Below are 7,050 nucleotides of genomic sequence, written 5' to 3'. Positions count from 1 at the left end.
CAAAGAATCAACATCAAGAGAAATTCTATCAACGTTCCTAGCCACTTAAGCAATTTTTGTTCAAGCAAAGCATTGAAATTCTTTTGCGAATTCATAAACTCCTTAACAGTAGTCTCAAATTCAGAGGGCATCTTATTAAAATTTCCATAAGAATTGTTGTAGGAATTACCATAATTATTAGAGGAATTACTAGGAAAGGGCCTAGAATTAAAATTACCTCTATACGCGTTATTACCAAAATTGTTCCTACCAACAAAATTCACATCCATAGATTCATTATTATTCTCAATAAAGGTAGACAAAGGAACATCATTAGGATCATAGGAAACACTCTTATTAGCAAACAATTTCATAAGTTCATCCATCTTTCCACTCAAAACATTAATTTCTTCTATCGCATGCACTTTTTTATTAGTAGATCTTTCGGTGTGCCATTGAGTATAATTAACCATAATATTATATAGGAGTTTAGTAGCTTCTCCTAAAGTGATTTCCATAAAAGTGCCTCCCGCGGCCGATTCTAAAAGATTTCTAGAAGCAAAATTCAATTCGGCATAATTTTTTTGTATAATCATCCAAAGATTCAAACCATGTGCAGGGCAATTACGTATCATTAATTTCATCCTCTCCCAAGATTGTGCAACATGTTCGTGATCAAGTTGCTTAAAAATCATAATATCATTTCTAAGAGAGATGATCTTAGCGGGAGGAAAATACTTAGAGATAAAAACATCTTTGCACTTATTCCATGAATCAATACTATTTTTAGGCAAAGATGAAAACCAAGCTTTAGCACGATCTCTAAGCGAAAATGGAAATAGCTTAAGTTTAACAATATCATTATCCACATCTTTATTCTTTTGCATATCACACAAATCAAATAAAGTTGTTTAGATGGGTAGCGGCATCTTCACTAGGAAGGCCGGCGAATTGATCTTTCATGAAAAGATTCAACAAAGCAGCATTAATTTCACAAGATTCTACATCAGTAAGAGGAGCAATCGGAGTGCTAAGAAAATCATTGTTGTTGGTATTAGCAAAGTCACACAATTTAGTATTGTCTTGAGCCATCGTGACAAGCAAGCAATCCAACACACGAGCAAACAAGAAGCAAGCGAAAAAGAGGCGAACAGAGAAAGAGGGCGAGAGGAAAAGAGGGCGAATAAAATAGCAAGGGTGTAGTGGGGGAGAGGAAAACGAGAGGCAAATGGCAAATAATGTAATGTGAGGGATAAGAGTTTGTGATGGGTACTTGGTATGTCTTCACTTGTGCGTAGACTCCCCGGCAACGGTGCCAGAAATGGCTCATTGTCGGGAGTCAAATCTTGACTTGACTTGGCGCGAATCTCCCCGGCAACGACGCCAGAAATCCTTCTTGCTACCTCTTGAGCACTGCGTTGGTTTTCCCTTGAAGAGGAAAGGGTGATGTAGTAAAGTAGCGTAAGTATTTCCCTCAGTTTTTGAGAACCAAGGTATCAATCCAGTAGGAGATCACGCTCGAGTCCCACGCATCTACAGAAACAAATAAGAACCTCGCAACCAACGCGATAAAGGGGTTGTCAATCCCTTCATGGTCACTTACGAGAGTGAGATCTGATAGATATGATAAGAAAATATTTTTGGTATTTTTATGATAAAGAGAAATAAAGATGCAAAGTAAAATAAATGCAAATAAAAATAGCTAAGTGTTGGAAGATTAATATGATGGAAGATAGACCCGGGGGCCATAGGTTTCACTAGTGGCTTCTCTCAAGAGCATAAGTATTACGGTGGGTAATCGAATTATTGTCGAGCAATTGATAGAATTGATCATAGTTATGAGAATATCTAGGTATGATCATGTATATAGGCATCACGTCCGTGACAAGTAGACCGAAACGATTCTGCATCGACTACTATTACTCCACACATCGACCGCTATCCAGCATGCATCTAGAGTATTAAGTTCATAAGAACAGAGTAATGCTTTAAGTAAGATGACATGATGTAGAGGGATAAACTCATGCAATATGATATAAACCCCATCTTTTTATCCTCGATGACAACAATACCATATGTGCCTTGCTGCCCCTGCTGTCACTTGGAAAGGACACCGCAAGATTGAACCCAAAGCTAAGCACTTCTCCCATTGCAAGAAAGATCAATCTAATAGGCCAAACCAAACTGATAATTCAAAGAGACTTGCAAAGATAAACCAATCATACATAAAGGAATTCAGAGAAGAATCAAATATTGTTCATAGATAAACTTGATCATAAACCCACAATTCATCGGATCTCGACAAACACACCGCAAAAGAAGATTACATCGAATAGATCTCCAAGAAGATCGAGGAGAACTTTGTATTGAGATACAAAGAGAGAGAAGAAGCCATTTAGCTAATAACTATGGCCCCGTAGGTCTGACGTAAACTACTCACACATCACCAGAGAGGCCATGGAGTTGATGTAGAGGCCCTCCGTGATCAATGCCCCCTCCGGTGGAGCTCCGGAAAAGGCCCCAAGATGGGATCTCTTGGGTACAGAAGGTTGCGGCAGTGGAATTAGGTTTTCGTGGTGCTCCTGGATGTTTGGGGGTACGTGGATATATTTAGGAGGAAGAAGTACGTCGGTGGAGCAACGAGGGGCCCACGAGGGTGGAGGGCGAGCCCAGGGGGTAGGCGCCCCCCTGCCTCATGGCCCCCTCGATTGATTATTGACGCCCACTCCAAGTCTCCGGGATCACATTTGTTGAGAAAATCACGTTCCCGAAGGTTTCATTCCGTTTGGACTTCGTTTGATATTCCTTTTTTGTGAAACACTGAAATAGGCAAAAAAATAGCAATTTGGGCTGGGCCTCCGGTTAATAGGTTAGTCCCAAAAATGATATAAAAGTGTAAAATAAAGCCCATTAACATCCAAAATAGATAATATAATAGAATGGAGCAATAAAAAATTATTGATACGTTGGAGACGTATCAGTATAACACAAAACACGAACAAGTTTGTGTTGGTGGGAAAGCAATAATGTTGTCGATGATAACACAAATCATTGAGGGGAAAGGATGGTACTTGTCATCATGAATTTGATTGATATTCTAGAAGGAGCCAAAATGTTGATGATGATCATGACAATTTCTTTGAGAGGATCCACGAAGAAGCAATCGAACAACGACTGCATCAAGCAAAAGGAGTGTTGTAGCGAAAGATTATTGGAACCACGGATACATCTCAACTCGGAATCAAGCTTGCTGTTTGTGGTGAAACGATATGACGAGGAAGAGCGACGTAAGCTTAGCTCATCATCAAAAATTGTGCTCCGGGAAGAAGGACCAGGTAGCATAGTTAAAATTTAGCACGCTAATGATATAATCGATTAGGCTATGAATGACTTAAATGATTATAAACTCGTAAGCAACAAAAATTACTTAGAGTTATTGAATCAGAGTTCGGAATCGATTCACTTATTGGTGTTCTCGAGTGACTATTAACTCGGAACCCGGGGTGGATTGGAATCGGTGGGATTAATAGTTGATGAAGAACTCATAAGAAGTTATGTAGTTCCATGATATTCTCGAGATACTAAAGGGTATACTCAAAGGCAAATCAGAATAGAAATTGAATTGGAGCATTGACTTGCGATAGCAGCTACTTTAATCTTGTCAGAATAGACAAGGCAATGGAATGGTTTCCTTTCATATATATTGAATAAGGTTAGCATGGTCGGAACCATAACTACAAGGGATCCAATTTACGATATTGGAAGAATTATTCAAATGATTAAATATTCTTGCAAGAAGCTTTCATGATAAGTCCCATATCATTTCCGTGGGCATGAACACAAAAGTTCAAGGTCAACTCCCACTTCTGCAACATAACCTTTCATTCACTTCTCATTTTCAAAAAAGTTGTAGTGTTGAAATTTTATTTGGAAAAGCAACAAAAGACCATGCCTCGTTAAAACTTTCGGGTTCATACGGTTGGGGAAGGCATATGTTCAACCCATCGGGGCATCTGAGGAGCATATACCACAAATTTCAAGAATAGAAAACACAAGCTCGATAGTAGAGCATGCTTGAGAAAACAGAGGATACAATTTACCAAAGGCATTATGTATCCGAGGAAAGGCTCACAAGCTTATTGAATACGAAGGACGTTGTCAGATAAAATCCAACAAAGGGTCTGGTGGTCCACAAGGGATTTGATGTGAGCCTCGGTACTCAACCAGAGGAAGAAAGCATGTAAGGATATCAGATTATAGAAACAACTAACTAACTCAAAGCTCAAATGCAAATGAATTATGAATTCCAAGACAAGGGATCAGGAGCAATGCTCTGATTAGGGATGGATAAGTTCAATAGCCTTAGGGGTACAATTGATGGCAATTTGATTGATCGATATCCAGCTCATGTTTAAAATGACGTCTGAGCCGGGAGGATGAATTCTAGGATCTGATTGAGGATTGCGATAATTCGCAACATATTGAATTAACGGATTCAAAATGATAATGACAAAGGATGCCAATAAGATTACCAGACTTATGGGATTAATCATAATGCAAGCAAGAATTTCAAGAGCAATAGGCGGTTGAGGATTTTCGGAAGATCGAATGGTATTTCGAAGACTTTTGTGAAACACACAAACAACTAGAAATGAACAAATCCTCGGTAAATGTGAGGAATTATTCATAGGGGCATTCATGCGGCAAAGAACTGTAAGGCAGTAGGCACAAAGTATTCTCAGAACAATAGAGAGAATTTTGATGTATCTTATAATAACAAGATCAACTGGGAATGATTGTATGGATGGCAAGTGTACGTGGTTATCCATAGATGTTTATCGATGGATGGGAATTGCAAAAGCGATGGCGCAAAGTCTCGAGAGAACCTCGTCGAGTATCCTCGGAATATTCTGGTGCAGCAGACGATCATCGTAATGAGGTGCTCTCCGGGTGAAAGTGATCACGAGATCCTAATGTTAGTTTTAGAAAAAATCATCTACCCGAATAGAAGAGAGATTAGAGTCCCAGAGTATAGATGAGGAATAAAAGATCCTAATACCACCCAATGGTGACATGGGCCCATAAGCCACACAGCCATGTTAGTAAAAGTTTTGTAATGTCTAGACTCGACTTCGGCCAAGGAGTGTGGAAGGTGATTCCTACAGGCAATCGGCTCTGATACCAACTTGTGACGCCCCCGATTTTACCGTACACTAATCATACATGCAAATGTGTACTATCAAGATCAATGAATCAGGGGAAGATATCACAACAAAACTCTAGACACAAATTAAAATAATACAAGCTTTATCTTACAAGCCAGGGGCCTCGAGGGCTCGAATACATAAACTCGACTACACAAGAGTCAGCGGAAGCAATAATATCTGAGTACAGACATAAGTTAAACAAGATTTCCTTAAGAAGGATAGCACAAAAGAAGCAACGATCGAAAAGGCAAGGCCTCCTGCCTGGGACCTCCTAACTACTCCTCGAAGTCGAACTCCACGTAGAATCATCCTTGGGATCCTCTAGCTCCTGGACTCCAACATCTGGTTGCGACAACCAGGTATAGAAAGGGGGAAAAGGGGGAAAAGCAACCGTGAGTACTCATCCAAAGTACTCGTAAGCAAGGATCTACACTATATATGCATTGATATCAATGAAATGGGTAGTATCTGTGGACTGAACTGCAGAATGCCAGAATAAGAGGGGGATAGCTAGTCCTATTGAAGACTACGCTTCTGGCAGCCTCCATCTTGAAGCATATAGAAGAGAGTAGATGGCAAGTTCACCAGGTATCATCGTATAGCATAATCCTACCCGACGATCCTCTCCTCGTCGCCCTGTTAGAGAGCGATCACCTGTTTGTATCTAGCACTTGAAAGGGGGTGTTTTATTAAGTATCCGGTTCTAGTTGTCATAAGGTCAAGGTACAACTCCAGGTCGTCCTTTTACCGAGGGACACGGCTATTCGAATAGATAAACTTCCTTGCAGGGGTGCACCACATTACCCAACACGCTCGATCCCTTTGGCCGGACACACTTTCTTGGGTCATGCCCGGCCTCGGAAGATTAACACGTCACAACCCCACCTAGGCACAACAGAGAGGACAGCATGCCAGTCTAAGTCCTATGCGCGTAGGGGTCTAGGCCCATCGACAGTTTCTCACCTGCATGTTGTGAACGTGACCGATAAGCAGACCTAGCCTCGCTAATACAAGAGCAGGCATTCCAGACCGATCCGGCGCGCACCTCTTAGTCGCTGACGTCAAGAAGGCTTCGACTAATACCATGACGTAGAGTGCCCATAACCGTTCCCGCGTAGTTGGTTAGTGCATATAAGCTAGTGGCCAGACTCAGATCAAATACCAAGATCTCATTAAACGTGTTAATTGATGTAACCAAAGACGCCGACTAGGGTTAGGCCCACCTCTCTCCTAGGTGTTCTCAACCTGCCTTGTCGCTCCACCATAAAGTAACCATCAGGGGGCTGTCGGGAACCTAGGCCCATCACTACCTGGATGGAACCACCTGCCTCTTCAGCCCCCATCTCCGAACAATGACACAAGTATGTAAAAGTTTATATGTACCCATGATCACCTCCCAAAGTGATCACGGCCCATTAGTATAGCATAGCAGATGGACAAGAGTGTAAGGACACTAATGATAAACTAGCATTCTATACGAAGCATTTAGGATTGCAGGTAAAGGTATCAACAATTGTAGCAACAATGACAGGCTATGAGGCAGAATAGGATTAACCGAAAGCAATAACATGCTACACTACTCTAATGCAAGCAGTAGAGAGAAGAGTAGGCGATATCAGGTTGATCAAGGGGGGGGGGCTTGCCTGGTTGCTCTGGCAAGAAGGAGCGGTCGTCAATACCGTAGTCGTACTGGATAGCAGCAGCTTCGGTATCGTAGTCTACCAGAGGGAAGAGGGGGAGAAACAATAAATATAATGCAAACATAAGCATGACGATGCATGACATGACAATGAGCGGTGCTAGGTGTGCCCTAACGCGGTAGTAGGTGATACCGGCAAAGGGGCGAAACATCTGGGAAAGTATC

Source organism: Triticum aestivum, chromosome 4A, assembly GCF_018294505.1.
Source record: "Triticum aestivum cultivar Chinese Spring chromosome 4A, IWGSC CS RefSeq v2.1, whole genome shotgun sequence".
Taxonomy (NCBI): Eukaryota; Viridiplantae; Streptophyta; class Magnoliopsida; order Poales; family Poaceae; genus Triticum; species Triticum aestivum.
This window is presented reverse-complemented; position numbering follows the sequence as displayed.